Source organism: Phacochoerus africanus, chromosome 9, assembly GCF_016906955.1.
Source record: "Phacochoerus africanus isolate WHEZ1 chromosome 9, ROS_Pafr_v1, whole genome shotgun sequence".
Classification (NCBI taxonomy): Eukaryota; Metazoa; Chordata; class Mammalia; order Artiodactyla; family Suidae; genus Phacochoerus; species Phacochoerus africanus.
This window is the reverse complement of record NC_062552.1, coordinates 108,363,511-108,391,424: the sequence shown is the minus strand read 5'-3', so window position 1 is coordinate 108,391,424 and position 27,914 is coordinate 108,363,511. Positions and strand designations below refer to the sequence as shown.

The following is a 27,914-nucleotide window of genomic DNA, read 5'->3' as shown; positions in this document are numbered from 1 at the left end:
AGAGGGACCCTTTCATATTTTCAATTTTATTAATTTTACTTGTGTTTTTTTTTTCCTCCCTGAGAATAAGAATCCTTGTTTCAGAGACTATGGCTCTCTTAAATAATCCTGAGGAGCTTTTTGTTTTCGTTTGTTATTTTCTCCCTTTGAAGCACGTTCTCATTTTCTTCTGCTGATAGGAAAGCTTCAGATGTTACTGGTGCAAAATGAGCATTCAAATAGTTTTAAATCTCTGAGAATGTCTTTATTCTGTAATATACAAGACTTCCATGAAGGCAAGTGCTATACTTCCTTTGTTTTCCTGCCTCAGTCCTTAGCGCTCTAGTGGATTGTCATAAATATTTGTCAAATGAGTTTTTCATTACATAATATTATTGAGCTTCTGTGCTAAACACCCTCTGTGCATTATTTCAATATAGTTCACAAAAACCCTATGGGGTATATACAACAATTACTTTCATTTTTAAATGGAGACATTGGGTTTATGAAATTTACCCAGATAAGCAAACAGAGCTCTGACAGCAATCTAACTAAATGTTTCAGGCTGCAAAGCCCGATCTTTGGGCATTTCTCAGTCACCAATGGAAATGATTCTGCTGTCTGCTAAACAAGTCATGTGTTTCCCTCTAACCTTCAGTCTTTCTTGTAGTTAGCTTGAGACCCTGTCTCTCTAGCTAATGGGCTGTGATTTAAAATATTGTATGTTACTTTCAGTCTGAGATAATTTACAATGGGTGTGTATTTTTCTCATCTTCTCTTCTCCTGCTGTAGCAACTCCAGACGCCAGATGTTGGTAATATCCTAAGATGGTAAACCCTCCATCAGCTCAAGTTCCTGAGTGTCTGTGTGAAACAGAGTCACCCTCTACTCCCAAAATATGCTTTAGACTTGTAAGAATATAATGAGATTTGGGGGTTAATTTGTTACTTCAGCAAAATCCAACCTTTTCTGACTAATAGAGTTTCTTGTGAGAAAGAATATGATCAATTATTAAGTTACTAAATTAGTAACTGATTGATTTCATTGGTTCTGAATAAGAATATATTATGCTGGAGTTCCCGTCGTGGCGCAGTGGTTGACGAGTCCGACTAGGAACCATGAGGTTGCGGGTTCAGTCCCTGCCCTTGCTTAGTGGGTTAACGATCCGGCGTTGCCATGAGCTGTGGTGTAGGTTGCAGACGCGGCTTGGATCGCGCGTTGCTGTGGCTCTGGCGTAGGCCGGCGGCTACAGCTGCGATTCGACCCCTAGCCTGGGAACCTCCATATGCCACAGAAGCGGCCCAAAGAAATAGCGAAAAAAAAAAAAAAAAGAATATATTATGCTAAGAACACACAATTTTCATGATTATCAGTAGATGACATTATATTTCACACTGAAAACTTATTCGAAAGTCATGAGATTTCTTAGTAGAGGAACAAAATAAAGGAACAAAAAATAAGGATACAGTAAAATACTATCCATAATAAATTTTTGAGAATATTTGCTCAAGCATTTTTTTCTTCCTTTTAATCTAAGAGGACACAAGCTATTGAATTTTAATATTCTGGACATTTTTATTCTTCAGTTAATAATATCTACTTTATTCTATCTGATTATAAGCCACTTTTAAGTCAGGCCTGTCCGAGACTTACAGAAATGTGGGAGAAAAAGGTTCAAATGCCTGCTGGAGATGTTAAGGTGGAGGGGGGAGAAGAACCAGGCTAATAGATAGCTGCCGTAGAAGGCCTTAATTCTTTTGTATAAAGATTTCAAGACACATAGGAGTCAGACTTTCAGTGTTAGTCTTTGCAAACTATGACTCATTCATGTAATGAGGTTCATTTGTTCAAATTGGAAAAAAGATGGTTAGTCACCGAATTGTCTTTTTTACCATAAGAAACTTTACTGTGGGAGCAGAGAGAGCGTATTGTCTCAACAAGGCAGAATGCAAACTATGCATTATGGCAACAATGACCTATGTGGGTAAGTTATCAGTGAAGTTAGGTTGCTTAAGGTCATGCTTTGAGCTGGGGTCCAGGAGACAGAGCCTTTTATGTGATCTCAGCCAAGTCACTAACCTGTGAGGCTGTTTTGTGTAATTTGTAGAAGTTTAAGTGATATGGGGAAATAATGTCTAGGCCTGCTATTCTACAAATCTCTACAATAAATCTATAAAATAATAAAAATAATGCCTAGGATTGGTATTCTAAACATCTCTAAATCTTATAGCACAGTGGTCAAAACATATGCTCTTTAACAGTTTTGTAACCCAGAACATATTACCTAACCTTTTCGTGATGAGGTTTCTTGATGTGTAAACTGGGAAAAATAATAGATATCTCATAAGGTTATTATGTAAATAAAATTAGGATAAATAAACATAAATAATTAGAATTCTGACATGCAATAACCACTTAATAGGTGAGTAATGTTGTAAAGAATACATATTTTCCAAATTTTTTGTTTTTGATTTATCAGACAATTCAGCTAAGTCCTCTCTTAAGAATGATCTAATTTGAGGTTGGCTAGGATTGTGCTTACTTAATGCAGTCATAAACTGTATAATCAATCAGTCAAGTTCTTATACATTAATTCTTAATGTCTTTCTTCATGTTTTCTCCCTACAGAGTCTGATCTCATGTTCTCTTCAGAGTGATTTGGAATTGACTGAATGTTAGCATGCATGATATTATTTTGGCACATTTGCATAATTCCTTTATGCTTGTTTTATGATTGAAGTAGTGCTCTAGTGAAAAAGTTCTTTAATAAAGTTACTTTTTTTTTTAGGGGTGACATTACAGCTTAAGAGATTTATTTGTTTTCTCTATTCCCAGTACAAAATCAATAAGATGTCTTCCTCAGCTGGAAACTGATCTAGAATTGGAGGTAACATACCTGCACTAAAACTCAATGAGTTTCCTTGCACTATTTGTGGCTGGGACTAGAATAATCAGTGGTCTGTTCCCAGGAAGCCAGAAGTATGATAAATACAAACCTTGAAGGATGGGAAAGCACATTAAGTGACAGTAAGATGAGGCTTTTGCCAAAATTGTGGCTTTCTCTGATGATTTAAAAAGAACTCAGTAAGAACAACTGGATTGGTGTTTAAACAGAAGTAAGGGAGTTCCCGTCGTGGCGCAGTGGTTAACGAATCCGACTAGGAACCATAAGGTTGCGGGTTCGGTCCCTGCCCTTGCTCAGTGGGTTAACGATCCGGCGTTGCCATGAGCTGTGGTGTAGGTTGCAGACGCGGCTCGGATCCCACGTTGCTGTGGCTCTGGCGTAGGCCGGTGGCTACAGCTCCAATTGGACCCCTAGCCTGGGAACCTCCATATGCCGCGGGAGCGGCCCAAGAAATAGCAACAACAACAACAAAAAAAGACAAAAGACAAAAAATAAATAAATAAATAAATAAATAAAATAAAAATAAACAGAAGTAAGAAGAGGCAAGCACGGTGGTAAGGACAGAAATTAACCTTAGTGGATGCTTATGGAAAGGTAAATGTCCTAGAGACTCAGTCTTCTCATTCTCTTAGCAGATAAAACCTTATCCAACTCTGCATTTTACTTTAATACAAATGATTTTTCTCTTATGAAACCAGAGGAAACACACACACATACATATATTTTAACGTCAAAAACTTTTCTTTTACGTATTCAGGTGTACCATATATTTTTGGCCCCTAAATTACAGATTAAGTTAGAGAGATATGCTTAAGTTCTACTATTATTCTTCATTCCTTTAATACCAAGGCAAAAAACATTGCAGTTGAAGACTCAGAAAGATGTGTATTGGAAAATTAACATAACAAATGCACATATTTTGAATGTACAGTTGCTCTAAGGCTTATAAGTTCTACATAATTCCAAGCCAATCTAATTTCCAGGTGCTCAACTCAACAGAATCTCAACCAACAACCTTGGGATCTTCTACGTTATCTTCCAACAAGGATTAATTTAGTACCTGGAAAAGCCTTGCTGGGGTGTCAGAAATTGCTAAACCACTCACTGAGAATATAGTCAATTTAAGACAGAAACGGGGTGCTCTGCTGACAGTATAATAGGTGAGCTTTGTTTATACTGTAACTCCAACATTAACTGAAAGACAAAGGAGAAATAACTTTGTAAGGAATTTTAGAATTAAAAGAGTCAACTTACAATGTGCCTTTTTTCCTAGAACTCTGCCATGGCCAAACATAGGTTATTCAAGCTGAGGCCTGCCTGTCTCTTTCACAGTCACACTAGCATCTGACACATTCAGGGGAGAGGAAACTATAATCTGAGCCAAGATACTAATTATAAAGAACATGAAAGGATGCTAAATTTGGGTTCAGAACAAAAGCAAAGAACTGTTCTTTTTAAAATCAGTTTTAACATTTGATCTTCTTAATCATTCATGGTGGTTTAATAACATTGGAAAATAACTCTGCATGAAAGATTAGTAAACACTGCTAAGAAAGAATTGGCCCAGAGATAAGACTACATTTGGTTAAGAAACCTGGCTTCCTATCAGGGTCTCCCTCTTCACATAGCCAATCTTTGTGTGCTTTTTGCAATAGAAGACATCTCTGGTGTGTCAAATTGTCACTTGATTTATTCATAACAATTATTCATAACAATTGTTTTACAATTTTTGTGCTTGACGTGAGGGGGAGGTTCTTTTGAGTGAAACCTTCATGATAAAGTGCAGTGTACAGACGATTGTCACCTGAGAGGGATGGGAGCTTGTTCTTATTCATGTTTTCTCATTCTGTCCAGCTCTTTGCTTCTTAACTATGTTTTAATGGCACCTTGCAGTCTGCTCCCCTCTTCCCTTCATCCCTTCCAGCTTCACAAACCCAATTCCTTTTGAGCTTGTTGCGCACCCTCTTCCCAGAGGAGGACAAATTGGTTTAGCTTCAGCACACCACCTTTGTATATCGAGATCTTTACCAACTACAACTCACATTCAAGCCTGGGAAAGATTCCTCAGTAGTAGAAGAGAATCGTGTACTGGTTCTGTCAGTTATCAAAGAGAGCCCAAATATTGTCAAATTGTCTCAATGCCTATAGAATTTATAGTATAGCTACAGGAATTAGTATCAAAAGCACTTTGAGTATATTTTTTTCCCCTAAAAGCTTAGGTAAAGTTTAACTCTTAGAACCAACATGAAACCCGGATCCTCCAGGGTATAGAGGTAAAGTTGTTGCAAAGAAAATACTTGCCCAGGGAGAGACAATCGATTTTGAACCTTGCCAGATGAATCTAAACCATAACATGCTCTAAAATGCTCCAGGGGAAAAGAGTCCTCTGTGTTTCCATTCTCTGAACTTTCTTCCTGGATAAATTCAGGCAGTTTTCCAATTCATGAATATTTCCCTCCAGCAAGGTCTGATCATTGTAAATGCATTGCTGGGATGGAAGATTCCCTTCTTTGGCAGAAACCCAAGAGTAAACAGTTATGTGCCCAGGAAACCAAGCTCCCGGTCCCGGGAAGGTCAAACCGAGATGAACTACAAGGAAGTCACTTTTCAATCATACTTATTTCTTCTAAATTAAGCAGGGCTGGAAAGCAGAGACACCAGAAACACTGCTATGAAGATAAGTTTGACTCATTTCACAGCAGTAGTAAACCCAGGAAGCTGACTCAAATGAGCAAATGCCAGTAACACAGGTAAACAAGTGTTCATACCTGTTAACAGCTGTGTGGGTTTGCTGTGCCAGGTGTGCTCTATAAACTCAGCTCAAAGCTACATGTATCATTTATTAAGAGTTATCAAAATGCATTGTGCAGACTATCCCTCTGGCAATTGTCACAAATAAAGCTGGGTGTCATTTGTCAAGAGCCTCAATTAAGAGGATTCACAAGTACAATGTAAATCAGAGATCATATCAGAAAGGCTCCAATAAAAATTCTGTACTATTACTAATAGTTAAGGATAGCTCTTCCAGAGCCATAGTCCTAGAATATTTCCACAAACCACACAATGCGCATGTTCTTAAGAAAACAATGAAAAACTTTTTTTTCTTGCTATTTTTTTTTCTTTTTTGGCAACTACAGAGAGGGAGGCATTTACAATCATGTTTAAAAATTGCAAACTACTGATTAAACTGCTGCAAAGCCCATTAAAAACCAGACTTTCCAATGTGTAGATTATATTATATATTCTGTTGTAATAACAGGAGAGAGACTGAACTGCAGTGTTTCTAGGTGTTAGGTGATTAATTCGATTGTAAATTTCTCCCACGGCTATATGGCATACTTAATAAACTAAATATTCCTAACATGAATCTGAACCCCTTGAAGACTGAATCACAGAATTTATGAGCTGGAAATTACCTCAGGAGTTATCAAATATACCCTCCCTCTGATATGTTAAGCTTTTCGAGAGAATCCTTTCAAAGTTGCTGAACTTCTGCTCAAATATTTCTAATGATAAAGGACTCAGTACTTCACAAGAAATATTTCTGAAGGTCACATTCCCCAATTAAGCTAAATTATCTTCCCCATAATTGTATACACTAGTCCTAATTTGATCCATTTGTTCCTTCTGCTTCTCATGGGAGTGCAGATTTCATAGAGGCAGAGGCTGTGTTCGTCATGTGCATTTTTACCTATATCGTTCAGTATATGTCCTGGCAGTGGACAAAAATACTTACGCTTTTTGGATGAGTGAAGCAACAGAACTAAGCCTTCTTATCATATCTAGCTAATCATGAAATGGAAGGTCCCAGGCTAAGGGTCGAATCAGAGCTACAGCTGCTGCCCTGTGCCACAGCAACACAGGATCTGAGCAGCATCTGCAACTTACAGCACAGCTCACAGCAATGCCAGATCCCTGACCCACCGACCGAGGCCAGGGATCAAACCCGCATCCTTATGGATACTAGTGTGATTCGTTTCCACTGCACCACAATGGGAAGTCCTCATGAAATTTTTAAGAACCATTAAAAATTCTTTAATTTACATCTCATCTTTCAATTTTTACTCATATTTTTACTATTCTGATGTATGTGTGTGTGTGTATTTTGAGAAAGAGAGAAAATGTGCCTTATATTAACACTAGTATTCCTTAGCCATTAACAACTTTAAGATGGTGAAATCACTTTTATTTGGTCAGAAGTGCTTTGTCCTTGTGTATCAAAATCATGATCTACAGATATAACTCACAAAGAGGACACCATCCATGCTGTTAATTTCCAAATTTCCTATTTCTATCAAAGTCATAGATTCAGTATTATAAAGAACATGCATTTCTTCATTTCTATCAGTTTTTTGAAATTTACCTAAAAAATAGTTATTAAAACAAAGATAATTGTAATTAATGCTATAGAATTCTCTAGGGCCCTACTAAATTTAAATCATAGTGAATTTTACATTTTGTCTTTTTTTTTCTTTCTTTAAAATTCAAGACTTCAGAAAATTAGAAAATTCAACATTTTATCACTCCCTCCTGACTTTATGTTGTATAATTAATTCCCAGATTCATTAGCAGCTAGAGTTGACATTTTTGGGCCAATCATTAACAAAGATTATGAAAAGTTCCAGGGGTCAATTCTTCCTAAGAATAACAGTTCACGTAATAAGACATTTATTTAATACCTACTATGTACCAGAAACAATTCTAAGTACCATCCCTTGTAGAGATTGTTTATTTGGAGCGGGAGGAATCAAAGAATAAATACTTAATTATGAGTGAAGAAATATGTATTAGATGATGACTGTGGAAAAATAAGGCAAGTCACATGTTCTGGCCAGTGGATGGGAGTGACAATTCACTGGTCAACTTGCAAAAGTGACATTTGAGTAAAGAAGTAAAGGAGAAAGGGCTTGGTGCTAAGTGGGTAATTTAGGAAAGCAGACAGAACAGGCTATTTAAATGCTATTCAAACCTTACTGTGCATATAAACAAAGACTAGTATAAAGAGAGTCTTACAGATAAAGCCTGCTGGGCAATATAATTTGTTGGTACAGTACAGTCTGATGAAAAACAGATATAAAGAGGAGAGGAAAAGAGAATGATTTTAGTTATAAAAATCAGTCTTTCTTATAAAGTAGACAAGCACATCCCCCAACCCTTAATCTCAGCATGATACTCAGCTTTTGCAATTTTCATTTGCGGCCATTATCTGAACCTGTTTTACCATACTTTTTCATTTTCATGTGCCATCTCTCTTTTGGATTCCATTAGGTGTTAAATGCATAAGTGCAAAGAATATCACTTGGGAGCTTGATTCACATGAGAATTCTAGAGCCAATTTTGCATTCAGAAAGGATGGGAAAGGTTTCAGGAAAGCTATTGAATTTTCATACAGGCACTCAAATGAAACCGTGAAACCATCTGAATTTATTCATTGCTACACACATATCAAATAAATTTGCATTACTATTTACTGATTTTTCTTGGCTCTATGCTAAACCAGGAGTGCAACTAGACTTTATAGAAATTCTAATTATCCAAAAAATTTTAAAAATATTAAATTATTTTAGGGTATGTTATGCATGCAGTATATGTGTGTGAGCTTCCTCTCTCTCTCATAGACACTCCTCTAACAGATTTCTGGAAAACAGTTAAACCAACTGTGTCGGAAAGAAAAAAACCTATTAGAGATAGCGTAAATCTTCAACACATTATCTTTTCTTTTCCTTCTCTTGCCTAGGTAACATAATTCAATTCTGCCTTGGCCACTCACCTTTGACAGAAAACTTTAAGGTGATGATTCTGTGGAGGAATTAACTTTGATAAAATAATCCTATCCTTTGGATATCTGGCTTCATGTATTTGTCATCATTTAGAAAAGTGGTTGAAATGATACCTTCAGGATGGAGACTTAAAGAGACTGAATAAATGCTGAATGTCTTTAGCAGGCTTTGCCCATGGCTTGAGTATAAAATGGATCGCAGGAAATATATTTTTTTTCCTTCTGCAGAGAGCAATTCAACGTTTATCCATTATCATAGAAACAATTCAATTAGCGGCTCTTTGGGACTAGAATATAGCCCTACTATCTACACTTTAATAGCATCTATATATCATTGCAATCTAATTTCCAGGTTGAACTGAATGGAAATGGCAGTTGCTCATAGTTTTTTTTTTTTTTTTAAAGTTTAAAATCATACTATTTTGGTTTCATATCCATAAAGCTCTCCTGGTATACATATTAAATGTTTTCCTCTAATTCACACTCTGAGTTCTGTAAATTAATATTGCTATTTTGATTTTAGTTAGACTTTTTAATTTTCAGATAAATCATTTGGATGAAAGGGAATTGTTTGCCAGTTGGAGCCTGTCTGCATTATCAGTGAATTATTCAGCAGCATTCTCCCCCATGGTGCACAGAATATCAGGCCCGCTTTTCCCCTTCACCCCCTGGTGGTTTTCTCCTTCTTACTACTGCATTTGAGTAGAGCAGAGAAAGCAGAGGCCATGCAGAAGAAGGATTCCATTTTACTGGGGTAGAACAGTCATGAAACAAGGGCCTGTGTTTAATGCCTCTGGTAGAAAAACAAAGGCGTTGCAGTTACATTCATCTGCTCTCTCCTGACTTGATGCTCCAAGCATGGAGCAGATGAAAGGGAGGAAGAGTTCCCACTGCCAAAGTTAATGAACATGAAAATGTTTACCATCTCCTTCATAAGTATTGTAGCTTGAGCAAGCTGTTCCTCCTGGTCTCTTCTGTTTCATTCTCCAAGAATAGAAGATCTGGTAGAAATCTGTGCTGTAAAAAGTAACTGCAAACAGGGTGGTGCTCCTCTGTAGAGTAACTGCAGGCCCTGTCTGCAGTCCATCCTGGCCTAGCTCTCCTAGATCCAGAGGGGACAATGTGGCTTAGTGGAAGAGCTGGAAGATAAGCTACACTGTATATATAAGGGCATTCCTTATGGTCACTGTGTGATCTCATTTTTCCTGACACCATCCTCATTGCAGCCTTTGCCACTTTAGCTTTGAAGTAATAACTTGTTCCCAGCCACTGGCATCCTGCTTATCCCTCCAAGCCATTACACTCTGCCAGAATCTTCCTACCAGTGGGCTTTGCATATGTCCTTCCTCTGCTTTAATGCCTACAATTGACCCCTCATGCTCCCTGCCAGATAGAGCTGATAACCCCTTAATCAGAGCTTTTCATATATTCTGTTCTTCTTTTTCTCTACTGTTTTAATTAAGGCCTCTGTTCAAATCTAGCTTTCTGGGTCTTTTTTTCTGAATAGACAGAAATATCTTTTCCTTATATAGTGTGGAAAGCCTTCTTGCCCTTTCTTTGTGTTCTGCTTTTTTTTGGTCGTCTTTTTGCTATTTCTTGGGCCGCTCCCATGGCATATGGAGGTTCCCAGGCTAGGGGTCGAATCGGAGCTGTAGCCACTAGCCTACACCAGAGTCACAGCAACGCGGGATCCGAGCCACGTCTGCAACCCACACCACAGCTCACAGCAACGCCGGATCGTTAACCCACTGAGCAAGGGCAGGGACCGAACCCGCAACCTCATGGTTCCTACTCGGATTCGTTAACCACTGCGCCACGACAGGAACTCCTGTGTTCTGCTTTTATTAGGAATCAGCTTATGCCCTACCTGGCCTTTACAACATGCCCCCTTGGAAAAGCGTCTCTTTAAATCTTATTTCCCAACACTTTTCCTTCCAAATCTTGGCATGCTGAACACAGCCTGCTTTGCATGTATGCTCTGCTTGCCTGTGCCTTAGAGAACAATCTCCCTTTCCCATTATCACCATCACCTCCCTTTCCTCTTTGTCTCCTGTGGGTCTAGGGTATTCCTACATACACCCCAAGGCCCAACTCATTTATTTACTTATTTTGCCCCAGAGTTTTCTCAACATAGCCCTAAAAAGAATTAGACTCCCTCTCATCTGCATTGCCATTAATCTTTATCTTTTTACACTTTTTATTGCATGCACATCTTTTTCTTTTTATGGCTGTACCTGCGGTATATCAAAGTTCTTGGGCTAAGGGTCCAGTTGGAGTTGCAGCTGGCAGCCTATGCCACAGCCATGGCAACAATGGATCCAAGCTGCCCCTGTGAGCCATGCCACAGCTTGTGGCAATGCAGACCCTTAACCCACTGAGAGATGCCAGGGATTGAACCTGCGTCCTCATGGACACTATATGGGGTTCTTAACCCGCTGAGCCATAATGGAAACATGCATGCACATTTTTCTGAGAGTCAGTGTTTATTTATTTATTTTTTTTTCTTTTTGTCTCTTTAGGGCCGCACCTGTGGCATACGGAGGTTCCCAGGCTAGGCGTCAAATTGGAGCTGTAGCCGCCAGCCTATGCCAGAGCCGAAGCCGAGTCTGCGACCTACACCACAGCTCACAGTAATGCTGGATCCTTAACCCACTGAGTGAGGCCAGGGATCGAACCTGCGTCCTCATGGATACTAGTCGGGTTCGATAACTGCTGAGGCATGACAGGACCTCCAAGAGTCAGTGTTTAAATGTTTGTTTCTTCTACTTTTAACTTCTCTCTTTTTTTTTTTTGTCTTTTTGTCTTTTTAGGGCCACACCTGTGGCATATGGAGGTTCCCAGGCTAGAGGTCCAATCAGAGCTGAAGCCGCCGGCCTATGCCACAGCCACAGCAATGCAGGATCTGATCCAAGTCTGCGAGCTACATCACAGCTCACGGCAATGCCAGATCCTTAAGGCCCTCAGCAAGGCCAAGGATCAAACCTGAGTCCTCGTGGATGCTAGTTGGGTCCACTAACCACTGAGCCATGACAGGAACTCCTACTTTTAACTTCTTAAGGATAGAGAAGATGAGATATATTTGTTTACAAATACTCCAACCTTAGCATAGTAATGGACACACATTTGGTGCTGGGTAAGGATTTATTATTAATAACTATTTGCCTTGGTTTTCCTTTTCATAAATTTGAAGTAAATTTCTCTGTTTACATAATCATAATCTTTTTATCTACCTCATTAAAAGTAATCATCTTTATAAGTGCTGCCCTTAAACCGGTGAGTATCTTTTTTTCTAGGCTGTCCAAGCATGGCGAAGCTGGAGGGTAAGAAGTTATCCAACCAGAAAGAGCTGGAAAAAAGTGCAGTATTTTCTTAAAGCAATTCAACAGGCAGGAGAGAAAAATCTCTTTCTGATTTTTAACAGAAACCAGGCTTAGGTTACTGCACAGTGACAGACTGTGATAGTGACCTTTCAACTATCATCCCAAGAAATAAACACTTTACCATATAAAGCCTAGCATTAAGAGAAAAAAATAGATAACAATAGCTGTAACTATGGGAACCCTCACTTCCCCAGTTTTGAGTTTAAAAAGAAATAATAAAATCTCAGAGGGATTTGTTCTATCATCCCTAACAAAAGGCTCTTCTCAGAAAAAAAGAAATGACAGCTTGTAAGTTATGAGACATACACATCTGATGCAGGCCTATCAGTCAACCGGCCCCTCCATGGGAAGAAAGATGAGTGATGAAATTCTGGGATCAGCAGGCAAACTCAAGAAATGGAAATTCAGACAGCTATCCCCGGGCCCCTACTATTTTGTACTGGTTCTCTTAAAATCCACTTCATCCCAAACACTACAAAAAGTTAGCAAATATTAGTGATATGGATTCCTATTCTCAGCAGCTCAGGAGGCAGAAATGAAAGAGTTATAATACTGTGTACGATGTTGCTCTGAAATAATTTGCATTCCAAACGGGAGCAGAAAGTTATAGGGAAAAATTACATCCCTCTCGGCATGTTTTCAAGCTAAATTTGGGAAACCAGAAAAATCTGAATAAATTATAAAGCCTACACCAAACACCTTAGAAAGTGATTTAAATTAAATCTAAGTCTTTAGTGTTCCCAAATGACTATTTGACACCTTGACTTTTATGTGTTAACAACATTCAAAACTGTTCTTTTTCATTACTAGATCTGTCTACTTAAAATTAGATCATAAATACTTTTTGAAAAAAAAAGTATAACAAAAGATTGTGCCTACATAGGAAATCTCAAAATGGATAATTTACACATAGGGATTATAATCTTTTTAACTATTTTGACTCTAGGATCCCTCTCTTTCAGTCTTCCTATTCTTCTCTCTTCCTCTCTCTCTCCCCCTCTCTCTCTCCCTCCCTCTCTCTCTCTCTCTCTCACACACACACAATTTACATACATATAAATATAAAGCTTGTTGCTGAAAATAAGAACTTGAAAGGATTTACATTCTTATATATATATATATATATATATATATATTTTTTTTTTTTGTCTTTTTAGGGCTGCACCCATGGCCTATGGAGGTTCCCAGGGTAGGGGTCCAATCAGAGCTGTAGCCACCTGCCTATGCCAGAGCCACAGCAACTTGGGATCTGAACCGAGTCTGGGACCGACACCACAGCTCATGGCAACACCTGATCCTTAACACACTGAGTGAGGTCAAGGATCGAAACCATATCCTCATGGATAATACTCTGGTTCTTTAACTGCTGAGCCACGATGGGAACTCCCAGGATTTATATTCTTAATAGTGCAGAAATACAGACTGAAATCTTATTCTCAATTTCTTGAAAGATTTTTATACAAACTAAGAGTCAAAAAAAGAAAAAGAAGAAACAGATGAAGAAGAATGAGGAGGCAGAGGAACAGGAAGCGAAGAGAAGCAGGGGAAGAAGAAGGTGAAATAATAGGAGTCTGACATCATGGTAAACTCTATAGTAATGACAGTGAGCAAGGGAGATGAACCCTGGGCTGGCAGCGGGGCATAGGACTAGGCAGTATTTAAAATGTGTTCAAAATGATTCACTTGGAGTTCCCGTCGTGGCTCAGTGTTTAATGAATCTGACTAGGAACCATGAGGTTGCAGGTTCGATCCCTGGCCTTGCTCAGTGGGTTAAGGATCTGGCATTGCCGTGAGCTGTGGTGTAGGTTTCAGACTTGGCTTCAATCCTGGGTTGCTGTGGCTCTGGCGTAGGCCGGCGGCTACAGCTCTGATTCGACCCCTAGCCTGGGAACCTCCATGTCACGGATGCGGCCCTAGAGAAGACCAAAAAGAAAAAAAAAAATTTACTTGTGCAGTTAAATTATTATTCAAGGGCAAAGGGTCTTGTTTACCCTGTGGTCTCAGGCACCTCCTGGCAACTTCCTTCTCCCTTCAGTGGATATGGGCACTCAGTTTGAAGAGCAATTTCATAAAGAAGGTTTGCAGTTTGGCCCATAGATCCTTGCCACTCCTTCTCTACTTCCCTGATCCTCTCCTTGCCTCCATGTTGCTCAACTGCTTAGTGCTTTAATTTTAAAGCAAAAGTGGTCAGTGTGAAATGTGAACAGCCATGTGGCAAAAAAGACTTGCCAGATGTATTCAGTCAGGGTTTTTCCAAAGAAACAAAACCATAGATCTACAGAAGAGATTTATTCTAGGAATTGGCTCTTGTAGTTATGGAGGCCAAGAAGTCCCAACGTCAGCCATCTGCAAGCTGGAAAGCCAGGAAGCCAGTTTCAGCCCAAGTTGAAAGGTGGGAGAAGCAGGGGCATGATGGTGTAAATCCTGATGTAAGTTGGAAAGCCTGAGAACCGAGTGCCAACGTCTGAAGGCAGGAGAAAAAGAATATCTCAGTTCAAGCAGAGAGAGAGTGAATTGGCCCTTTCTCTGCCTTTTTGTTATATTTGGGTCCTCAACAGATTGAATGATATCCACCCACATTATGGACGGCCATTTGCTTTCCTCGGTTCACCCATTCAATCACTAATCTCTTCTCAAAATACCCTTACAGGCATACCCAGAAACAATGTTTTCCCAGCTAGGTGGGCATCCTTTAGAGTGGTCAAGTTGACATGTAAAATTAACATACGCACACACACACCATGTTTCCTCACTTATTCTGGCACGTGGTAAATGAGAATATGTGTATGTATATTTCAAAGTCCTCCTGGATTATAAACATCAAGAATAAGGAAAGTATTTTTCTGCTATTTAATATAAAACACTAAGCTCACTGTTGCATCGACTTCTTAAGACAATATTGTAGTCAGAATAATACATATGAGATATCTTTTCTGTAAACTAATGGAGGGATTCTACCTCTGGGGCTGTCAATTACCTTTCAGTGATGCTAAATTCATTTGAAAAACAATCTGTTTCTGAAGCATGGATTATTTATCGGAATAAACCAAAACGTTATGCTCAACAGTTAATTGTAGATACTGCCTCAGTTACAGTGTTGCTCTAATATTATGTAGTTACAGATTTCTACTTTGGTTACCTTTGACAAAAACTTGAATGCTCTGCTTCTTTTGCGTTAAATAATTTATACTGTATTTCATCACCAAATAGAGGCTAAAATCACACTAAGGTATCTAAATAAACCTATAACCAAATCAAGATTTGTCTTGACTATTTTTACATCTTCTATTGAGGCTTCCTTCTCCTTACCTGTTACCTCTCTTCTAAAAAGCTAAGTACTCCTCATTCCTAGTTTCATTCTCACCTGTTTTCTCTTTTATGTCTTTGTTTATCAAGTTTACAAGTAATTATTAACATAGTAATGTTCATAAAACTGGTCTTTCCCACTTTCTCTCCATCATGTTGTCATTATACATATGGCTCCCAGGGACAATTTTTAAATGAAGCATAGAACATTTGGGGAACAAACAATATTCAGTATTGGACACTGTGGTTGCCTGCAACATATTACCCCACATGCCACCACTGAGTTGTCTGGATGAACAACTCCATCTCTAGTTTGATAATTAAGTCTTGACTTTATCCTTGAGTTAGAATATTGGTTCTCAAGTATTTGAATCAGAAGGAAGAAATTTAGTGGAGTAGTAAAAGGGAAAATATCTGTAAAGAAGAAAGAGTTAAAGTTAGGGATATGATAGTGCCCATCTTTTAACCATAAGAAAAGCCACCTAGGGATACAGGAGACATAGAATAGGACAAAGATAAAGGAGTTGGAGAGAAATATATTTGTAGTAGTCCTAAAGACATCATAAACCTCAGGAATAAACCCTTATCTGGAGCTTGCTCATACTTTGTAATTACATGGAACAATAAATAGCTTTAATTATTTAAGCCAGTTGGAGTTGAGTTTGCTATCATTTGCACACCAAACATTTGATTGATATGCTCTCAGTGTAAAATCATTTAAAATTTCTAAAATGCCTCCTATAAAGCTTGACTATGGCTTGACTGAATATATCGACTCTAGCATTACTAGCCAAGTGGCTTCAAGTATAGTCTCATCAGCTGAATTTTTTTCTTCTGTAAAATGGGTATTACAACTCTTTTATAAGAGTAGTTGGGATTATTTGATAAAATATGTAAGTGATTAGAAATCAAATAAAATAATTGGTAAATGATAGCAGCAATTAAAAAAAAAAAAAAGGACTTCAGGCTTGGTTGTCCATGAATGTAAACAAATGGCAGACACTGATAGTGTTCCATCAAGTACTAGTTAACAGAGAGAAGCCTTTGACAACTGACTACCAGCAATATTATCCCCTTAGGAGGGGCATCTAGAAGTTATTCATTCAAAGAATACTTATAATGGATTTACTGTTTGTCACCAACCATTCAAGATATTAGAGATACAATGGTGAACAAAACGAACAGCATTTTCTGATTTCATGAAGTTTTCCTTCTAATGATGGTAGTCAAATAATAAAATGCATATAAAATACATATAATATGCTATATGGTGATGAGTTATCTCCATGATTGATGGAGGAAAAATACAGCAGGAAAAAGGAATGGGTAGTTTGGGGAAATAATCTATTTTAACCTCACTAGGGAAGTGCTCATGGAGAATGGGTGAGTTGTACAAGGTCTGAAGAAGATGAGAGTGAGCCTTGCAAACATCTGGGTGAAGATCTCCCAGGGTGAAGGTACAATGTGTGGAAAGTGCCTGGGGAAGAGCAGCCTCAGTGAGCTCAAGGCATCATTTCACTCTAAAGTGTCCAGATTGAAACAATAAATTCTGTGGTCATTCCACTTGTAGGTGAATTCATTGACCTTTATATTAGAGCAGAGGTCAGCAGACTAAAGCCAACTTCTTTTTTTTTTTTTCCCTTTGGTACAGTCCATGAGCTAAGAATCATTTTTACTTTTTAAAATGGTTGTTAAACTAAAACAAAAGAATTATATTCTGTAACATGTTAAAATTATACAAAATTTAAATTTCAATATTTATGAGTACATTTTATAGGAACACAGCCTTGTTCATTGATTTGTATTTTGCTTATGGCTATTTTCCTACTACAGGGTTGTAGGATCCCTACTGCAGTTAGGATTGGGGCTGCAAAGCCTAAAACATTTACTGACTACCTAAGCCTTTACAGAAAAATTTGTTGACTCCTGCATTAGAGTATAAAGCTTCCTATAAAAATTATCTTTCACTATACATTATTAAATCACCATATTATCCATGTGATATTGATTAATTTAATTATCCCTTATAACATAAACTTCAGTGCTAAAATATAAAATTACTTAGATTGCAGATATGAGGGCCAGAACCTGATTCCTGGTAGATGTATCAACTTAATGAGTTCCATCCAGTTAAGCTTCTTGGAATATTGTGTGATAGACTTATTCTGCATCATCCAATGATGGTTTTTATGGTATCTTTTTTTTTAATTTGCCAATTTCCAATGACACTATTTGTAAAAATATTCCAAGGCTCATTAGCTATTTGAAAACTCACAGCTCTGAAATTACTTCAAATGATAAGTGTGTTCTAGTACCAAGCTTGTAAACAGGTATTACATATACTGCTGCAAGCTTGCATAAGTACTACTATTCATGCATTATTTAAAATAAGAGTAGATCAATGAGGCCTGCTAAACATTTCATAAAGAAATATTTTTATTTCCAAGAGTCGGGGCGGGAGGAGGAATAATTTTCTCTATGTGAGAGTACCAAACATTTGGGTCAGTGTGGTATCAATTTTCCATCTGTTTGATTACTGTCTCAGCTACTTTATGCTTAGCTAATTAAAATTAAGTGCAAAGTTGTGCTATTACTGTGAAGCTATGGCACCATTCACACAATTGATTTAGATAGGGAAAGCAAATTTAGTTTGGGAACCAATGCCCAGGCCCAGTGCTTAGAGAAAGACTGGGACAAGACTCACTTTAATTATCTACTCTAACACAGGTTTAGCTGTCAGTTTATCTCTATGGTTTAAATAAAGTTGCAGCAATGGAGAACCCAGGCTAGAATTTTCTAGTATATTTGGAAGTAATACGGAAGAAAAAAGACACGGATGAATTAACTGCAAAATTTCAGGCTTTTCGTTACACTGAATTATCTTCCTACTCTAATTTTAAACACGATTCAAATATATATATATATATATGCATTTTATATATATATATATATATATATATATATCATGCTTTTGCTCAACAATTGCAGATGCTATTTATTTAGTGTCTGTTATACATTAGTTTTTGTAAACATGAGCTCTGACCCATAGCGCTTATATTTACTCCTAATCCTACCTCTTAATGGCTGTGCAGACTGGAGGGAAATTACTTAATCCTTCTGTAATTTCACCTCTTGTACACATTAATAGGGTTTGAGAATAAAATGAGATAGTACAGAAAACAAGTTCAGAAAAATTGTGGCATCATCATTATTACTTTACTTTTCATCTACACACCAACACTTCAAAGTAAGAATATCATCTTTCTTGCAAGGAAGGAACCTCATGATTAAGCAGGCAAGGGGGCTACAGTAATACAGCTTATAAGAGACATATTTAAGAGTTCCCTTTGTGGCTCAGTGGTTAACTAACCCAACTAGGATCCATGAGGATGCGGATTCGATCCCTGTCCTCTCTCAGTGGGTTGGGGATCTGCCGTTGCCGTGAGCTGTAGTGTAGGTTGAAGACGCAGCTTGGATTCTGCATTGCTGTGGCTCTGGTGTACAGCTCCAATTTGACCCCTAGCCTGGGACCTTCCATATGCCGCAAGTGCGGCCCCAAAAAGCAAAAGCAAAAAAAAAAAAAGGAAAGGAAAGAAAAATAAGAGACACATTGAAGACTGAAAGACAAGACCGACTGATAAACTCCCTTTCATTCTTCCTACTTGATCCCATTGACTTTTTTATGGATCCCTCTATTTACACATGCAGTGATTCTGTCTTTAACAGCTTACCTGATAAATGTTATCAGGAAGTTTTGAAGTTTAAATACTTTTTTTTTTTTTAATTTGCAAAGGAACAAGGTATGGAATTATACACAGAGGGAGTTCTTTTCGGTGAGGGTAGTTTCTTTGAACTCTTCAAATTACACACACAGCAAGCCAGATACAACAACAACAAAAAATCATCTACACATCTCTCCATGAGAGAAAGTGACAAGAACATTAGAATAAGTTCTTAGTAATAATCTCTACTGCAGGCTTACTTGGAATTCCAGAAGCAAGTGAAAAACATTTGGATGCATTTTAAGAGATAATTGCTACCAAATAATTTATGGGTACAAAGCAATACTGAAGAAGAAAATATCACTAGTTATAACCTAGTAAATTAAAACCAAACAGTCTACATGCCTGGTATCGTGTTTAAGATTAATTGGATCATAGCAGAAAGTGCACATTATGAAGATCAAATACTAGGAGAAAAGTCATAAAGTTTGAAAACATATCAGTGTGTCCTCATCCCTGTGGATGCCTTTTATTTATTGTCAATGTAAACAGATGTTAATGACATTCTTAAGAGCTAGAGAGAGAGAGAGAGAGAAAGAGGGAGGGAGAGAGAGAGGATGAGAATTTCCCTGAAGATAAAGGAGAAATATGAATCATAGAAAAGTCTATAACTTAGATTTACAAAAAGCTTATCTTCCAACCTGAAACCAAAATGTGTTTATTTTCTCTGCATTAAAACTAAAAACTCATTTCAAACTGTAAGGACAAAGGCAAGGAGGCATGGTAAAAGGGGAGAAGAGGGATAAATAGGTGGGGAGGTGGTTTGGGTTATTCCACTTATTTATTAGCTAACAATGTTACGTTTAGTTGGCTAAGGAGTACAATTTTTCTTTGAATCATACTCTTTAGAATAAAACAACATTGGCTTAATGAGGTTATGCTGTAAAATAATGATTCTATTTGATTCTTGCTTAGAACTTGTTTAGGAATATTTCCTCTTTTATTTTTCCAGTGAATACTGAATCCTACTGCACCATAGCTCCCATTATTTCAAAATACACTGAGTGATTTAGGGGTCTGTTTTATTCCAGACAATAAGCTCTGTCAGTAGGAACCATGCACAGATTTTAATATGTCATTAATGTTCAATATACACTTCAGGATTACAAAACGCTACAGATGTGTGAGAATGTCTGCAATTCATTTAGAGTAAGGTTATTCAACCTTGGTGCTATTGGCATTTTGGGTTGGACAATTCTTTGAGCTAGGAGGCTATACTCTGTTTCATAGTATGTTCAACAGTGTCCATTACCTCTACCTACTAGGTGCCACTATCTACTAGATGCCTCTGCCTACTGATGTATCACTCTCTTCCAGCCACAGATTTTTAAATGTCTCCAGATAGTTGCTAAATGTTCCCTGGGGAGGGGAAGGACAGGTAAAATCATACCCAGTAGAGAACTTATCACTTAAAGAATTAACACACACACACACACACACACACACACACACACACACACACACACACACCTCTCACTGAAATACATTCTAGCTGAGTAGAATATGAATTCACATGTGCCTGGCAAGTTAACTTAGATAACTCACTTCTTTTTCCTCATCCAGGAAGCATTTACTGATATAAAAAAAATCACAGAGACAAGCAAACCCCCTTGAAAAGAACTTATAGTTTACACACACTTGCTATTATTATAAATCTGCCTGATAAACCTACATGGGCGAAGCTGGGTAACAGAAGCAAATCACAAACAGGCAGGGTAGAAGGAGCAATCCATAAACAAGACTAAACAATAGCACCTGACATTTTGAGGAAAATATTGAACCCACGCACGGCCTAGAGACCCTGGAGAGTTTTACGTATCCTAAAGAGGAATGTGTATAAGCAGTAAAAGACCTTTAATTCTTGGAAATCCAAGATACTTCTTGGGTAGAATTCTATCCAAAGACCAAAACACAGAGAAAGAGAAGCTATTTCTCTTGCAGCAGAAAATAGCCAAGACCTTGTTTGAGAGGATCTGGAAGCATCCTTTGGTGGCTGTGGGCATTGTGACTGGCCATAAGGAGCAGCAAGGAAGGAAAAGCCCCTGATGGTGCAGTTAAATGACATCAATGTAATGTTGCACAAGGTTATCAGGAGTCTGGGCCCAAGGAATAGAAGGAGAAGAAGCCATGAGCGTGCAGGCAGCAGAGCGAGTAGAAAGCCAATGTAGTCCTGACAGTCCACAGGGGCTGAAATGGCCCTGAAATCTCACTAAAAATTTACATGGTAGGATCTGCATCCTGAAGGAGACTGGTGATGCCAGTGATGGTAAGGCCCTAAGTGTTGGTGAGCACATCTTCCATACCCCTTGAAGTTTTTCTAAGGGGACTGGAGGGGGAAAGAAAATTTGAAAGGGGTGATGAGTGTAGGTTGATTCTCTGCAATTACTTAGCTGAGTTTGCCAACTCAAGAGCAGAATTTCCTCCCATTCCCCTTAGAAGCTATACCTATGATGCAAAGTTTGTTAGAGGTTAGGTAGTACATCAATGGACTTAATGGTATTAACACACTAAAAGAGAAAATAAATAGTTACAGAGTCATTTCAATAGCTACCAAAAGGTGTTTTACAATTTAACACTGACTTACGACTGAAACAAACAAATTCTGATGAAACATTTATTAAAGGTAATTGCCTTGTACAAATAAAAGATAGCCAGCAAATACATATGGCAAACACACTAATTAGAGATGGAAAATTAGAAGCATTGCCTTAAGAGCAATCCACAAAACAAAAATTCATACTTTATACTTCAGGATTAATCAAAATTTTACAAATGTTCAAATATGTGATAAAGAAAGATAGAACAATAAGAACAATAAACCTAAGAATTGGAAAGAAATAAGTCCATTTCATTTTCATTTCCTCTTGTCTCTCTCTTATTTATTTATTTATTTATTTATTTATTTATTTATTTATTTATTGTGTTGATAGGATTGGTGCTGAAAGCTTTCATAGGTATGAAGAGTTTAGGTTCTTTTAATGTGGTTTATCTCAGAAAGAGTTCAGTGGACTTTTCTCTACATAAGAATCCCAAACTCTAAACTAGAAGCTGAGTGTATAAAGTAAAAAATTCCAGAGCTCTTTGGTGGTACAGCGCGTTAGGGATCCAGCACTGTCACTGCTATGGCTTGGGTCACAACTGCAGCACAGGTTCCGTCCCTGGCCCAGGAACCTCTGCATGCAACAGGCTCAGCCAAAAAAAAAAAAAAAAAAAACAAACAACCACTTTTCTCAAAAAATCCATATGCTACAGAGGTTAAAGGTTTCAATAATTGAGATCTACAGTCAGAAAGATTCTCAGTTTTATCATCTTAATAACTGTGATCATGGGTCAAGTTAAATAATTTCTTCGTGTCAGTTTCCTCAGGTTAAAGAGAGGATGAAGGTGATTCATAAATGTATGTATTGTCAACCTGATCATTTAAGCTGACAAACATTAATTCAAATTTCTACCTTTTACTGTATTTATATATTTATATAATTTTCTTTTGCAATTATTTCTATCACACATTTCAGAGTCAGACAATAATATTATTTTCATCATAAATTTTAGAGCCACTGTACAATTTTGTTTTTACTTTATTAGAAAAATTTGAATTAAAATGGTGATGAAATACCACTACATACCTATAAAAATGGCCAAGATCTAGAACAGTGACAATACCAAATCATGGTAAAGATACAAAGCAATAAGAACTTTAATTCACTGCTGGGGAGAAAGCAACATTGTATAGCCAACTTAGAGGATCTAGCAATGATGCTCTTTGACATCAAAGGAGCTAAAAACTTATGTCCACACAAGAACTATCAAATGGACATGTATAGCAAGTTTACTCCACACTCCCTAAAACTGGAAGGAAACAATATGTTCTTCAGTAGGTGAATGGATAAATAAACTATGTTACACCTAATGAAATATTATTCAGTGCTAAAAATAAATGAAATTTTAAGCTATAAAAGGACATGGATGAACTTTAAATGCATACTAAATCCATGTGTAAAAGAAGCCAATCTGAAAAGGCTACATACTCTATGTATGATTCCAACTATATGACATTCTTGAAAAAGTGAAATTATGGAGATGGTAAAAAGATCGGTGGTACCATAGGTTGTAGTGGAGGGATAACAGTTGGAGGGCAAGGAATTTTTAAGGCACTGAAATTATTCTGTATAATATCATAATAGTGGATGTACATAATTATACTTTTGTGCAAACCCATCGAATGTACAAGACCAAGAGTGAAAGCTTATGTAAACAATGGGCTTTGGATGATAAGGATGTGTCAAAGTAGGCTCATCAATTGTAAAAAAATGTACACTCTGTTGGGGAATGTTGCTAACAGGGGAGGCTGTGGATGTGCTGGGGCAGGAAGTATATGGGAAATTCTATACCAGCTTATAAATTCTGCTATGAACCTAAAACTGCTCTGAAGGAGTAAAGTCTTGAAAAAAAATCCCCTTGGAAAAGAGCAAATCACAACCAACCGTGAGTACCTTGAAATGGACATGTCAACAGGCAGTGGGGTGTCCAGGACCCAAACACAGGCCATTTTCACTAAAATACTAATTGTAATAGAATGCTCAGTGTGAATCTAGTTGCTTATTATTCTGTGGCACTAATAAATCAAATTATTCAATGACAGCTGTGAAAAATTGTATTTTTCTTTTGTAAAAAAGTTCACAGAAAAATGTGAACAGTTGGAAAATTAAAAAAAAATAGCTGCAAATCAAATTGTAGCAGATTTTGTGATTTTGACCTTTCCTTCCCCACTCCCCTGCCACCTTAAACTGGTAAAACATGGGTAACACTTATAGAAAATTCTGACAAGACCACATTAAGGAAAAGTGATTTCCCTTCCCTCCTAGTCCCCTCAAAAAAGCCACTTATTTTGATAGCACAATCAATGAAATACCACTTTTTCCAGCTAGTCAATTTCCCTTATACATGTTTCATTCCAAAACCAAATGTTTGACATTATTTTGCTTTAGAAGGTTACTTTCACCATCTTTCATTTTCTAAGCACTGTTGCTAGGAAAAGAAAACAGATTATAAATTACTACCTCTGAGTATATGAGTTAATATAGTTCTGTGTTATAAAGGGTGTCGTCAAGTGTTTCTTTTATAATTGTTCCGCTCTATAGGGAACTTGAGTAAGTGAATCATTTATGAGAAAGACAAACTCAATTTGCTCTTCAGCATTAAATTTAATTTTGGAGAATTAAGCATTTATTCATTTAAAAAACTTTTAATGAAACTTACTGTGTTCCAAAGACAGTTCCGAGAACACAAAGAAGTTAAAACAAAGATCCTAGCCTTCAGGAACACACAACAGAATAATGGGGAGAGAAATGTAACTCATCCTAGAACAGGTGGTAATATAATATGTGATGTGCTTTAATGTGATATGTGCAAGGTCTAGTAGAAGACATCTGAATTTAAGTGCCAGAGGTGAAAAAATCCAAGGGGTAGACATTGGTTAGAATAAAATAGAGACAGGGTGAATTATAAGGAGAAGAGTGAGCCAGGAGGTAACTCAGGGGCTTGAGGTGGCTCAATCCTGCAAGCTCTTTGGCCTTGCTGGAGAGCAATTTATAAGATGATTATGCTATGGTCTGAATGCTTGTGTCCCTCCAAAATTCATGCGTTGGAATCCTAACCCTGAAAGGTGATGATATTAGCAGGTGGGGTGTTTGGGAGATGCTTAAGTCATGAGGGTGGAGGACTCATGAATGGAATCAGTGCTGTATAAAAGAGAGAGAGAGAGACCTCCGGAGAGACCAGTAGCCCCTTCTAGCATGTGAGAACAGTGAGCAGGTGCAGGCTATGGACCAGGAATAGGGTGCTCACCCAGCCATGCTGACACATTGATCTTGGACTTCCAGCTTCCAGAATTGTGAGAAATAACTTCCTGATTTTGCAAGTCATCCTATCGCGGCACTTTGATACAGTAGCTTGAATGGACTTAGACAGGATAGTATCAGGAGATGATGACATCCATAAGGACGCTATAATTGTGTGAGCCAATTCCTGTAATAGTTTTCTTAAAAATCTCTCTCTCTATCCCATTGTTTCTGTTTCTGTGGGGAACTCTACTAATATAGCAGGTAATGTATAAGTCTCCCCAGGCCTAGGTAATGATGAGGTTTAAATAAAGATAGGAAAACTAATGGGCAACTGTACTTGAATCAGCAGGATAGAGCTGAAGTTTGGGAATTTGGCATCTGTAGTTTTAAATCCTAGCACCTTTCTTACCTTCCTGGGTAAGCACATTTAGAAAATGAAATACCTTTAGAAAATGAAATATGCTTTCTTTATATTTATGGAAAAGAGTAATTCTCTATAAGCATCAATAATATCAATAACTTATATTTATTAATCACTCACTCAGTGCTAGTACTCACTTAAGCCTCATCCCAAAGCCGTGGGAATAGACAGAGTTATTATCTCCATTTTAGAGCTTCAGGATTGGAGGCACAGAGATGTGTAGTAATTTGCCCAGTGTTACACCACTAGTCAGTGATGCACCTGGTGGCCAAGTCCAGGCAATTCACTTCCATTTAAAAATATCACACTTCACTGGCTTTCTAAGTGGAGTCAAAGAAAAAAGACTTCTCTTACTTTATAGGCTACTTTGACAACTTGATCTTCTTCCTTCACTTACACATTTTTGCCATTCCCATGTTCTAGATCTTCATGAGCTAGTTTGATTATACTGCCAATACACCCATTTAAAATATCTACAAAGAGATACCTCATGATACAACCACATTTCATGTATTTTGGTAGAGATTACCATTCCTTAAGAAGCATGAACAGCAGACACATTTGCAGGTCATCAGTATCCAAAGTAAGACAAAAACTTAAAAGCGTAAGTTGTGGAATACATTTGAAATGTTTTCCCTCCCAAAAAATTATTTTCTCATAACTGATTTTTAAACTCAATTCTTCATAACTTAACCACCACCTGTATGAAAATAATAGTGTATACTAAAGAAACATTCAGAGGATATTTGAATGAGATGAAGTTATATCCTGTTCTTAATTTAAGTGGCCTTGGAATCACTTCTTGAAATAACTGCTCATGAAATCTACAAGTAGTCAACTTTTCTGAATTAATATTGGGTTGCCTCAAATACAAACACTTGAAAAAAATAGCTCTAAGGGATTATCCTTTATCAAAGGACCACTATGATTTCAGAGATGTCATTAAGACTATTAAAATCTGGATAGGTTTAACATCATTACAAAATAATGTTAACTTCCTAGTTTTTTCATCATCATTATTATTATCATCAATGTCACTTAATGACTGGTCTTTTGCAACTGACACTTGTATAAAATAAAGAGGAATTTCTGTTAGAAATTTTAGAAGTCTAGTATTATTAGAAAATAGATATGGTTATCTTTCAAATTCTGTAAAGATTCATGATATTTATGTATATACTTTTGAAAATTTACTCTTGTGTACATGGGCTAATAAGAAACTAAACTTTTGTTATAATATTAATACACTGATTGTTTTATTTGTGATTTATGATACATCCAATGTGAAGAATTTATTGTCTGTGATTTGGTACTTTAATACTGATCTAAGATATATTCTGTTTCAGTTTGACACAAATTGTTATGTTAAATGGGTTAACATTGCTTAACATATGTTGGTTGTATTTCAAAATGATTTGGCCCCCTTTAAAATGTCAAATTGTCGAGTCATTTTTAGACGATTCTAGTAATTTACTCAGACAACCTGGGTTGTAGGTAAGATGGATAATAAGAAACAGCTGGATCAGCTATTCTGCCATCAAGAGATATTATCATAAAAGAGAGAGGTTTATAGATACAAGTCCACAAAATTTTAAAATGACAAAGTATCACAAAGACTATATAACCAAACTGATACAAGGAAAATGAGGTCAAGAAGTGACTTACCCAAAGACACATGGCTAGTTAGCAGAGAATCAGCCTAGAATCCAAGTCTCTGTTTACCCACCCAATCCGAATGAAATATGTCCTGCCATTTGAGTGAAATATATTGTGGTACAAGCCAAAAAGCATGATTCTTCTAGTATTGCTTTACTTGCTCTGAGGAAAAACAACAAAATACACCATTTCTGGGAAACAGTAAGTCTCTGGGGAAAAAATATAAAAAGAATCTGACAAAGTTAAGTCCAAAACTGTAGTTAGCTCTGGTGACAAACAGTAGTCTGTAGCTTAAACCTTGCCTTTAAACTTTTTTACAGAATAGGCTGTGGATACTTAAATGTTGCAGTACATTGAATAGCAGTCATCCAAAGATATCAAGCCCTAATCCCATGAATTTGTAAATACTGACTTATTTAGAACAAAGGTTTTTTCAGGTATAATTAATTTAAGACTATTGAGATGAAAGGTTACCCCAGAATATCTGGGTGGACCCTAAAGGCCATCAGGAATATCTTTATAAGAGAGAGGCAGAGGGAGACTAGACCCAGAGGAGAAAGTATGAAGATGGAGCCAGGGATGTAGGGGTGAAGCCACAAGCCCAGTGTATTGGAGTTCTCTGGAGAAGCAGAACCAATGGGTGGGTGTGTGTGTGTGTGGGTGTGTGTGTGTGTGTGTGTGTGTGTGTACAGGGAAATTTATTGGAGGGAATTGGCTCTTGTGATTGTGGAATTTTGGCACATCCAAAACCTTATGGGGAAGCTGGCAGACTGGAGAACCAGGAAGAACCTATATCATTAAGTCCTTAGGAAGAATTTCCTCTCACTCAAGGGAGGTTCTATTAAAGCCTTCAACTTGACTGG

General features: G+C 37.4%; 1 pseudogene; it reads left to right on the top strand.

Moving 5' to 3' along the window:
* Nucleotides 1–14,358: 14,358 nt before the first annotated feature.
* LOC125136761 (protein MAK16 homolog) overlaps nt 14,359–27,914 on the top strand; it is a 31,688-nt pseudogene continuing 18,132 nt past the window's right edge.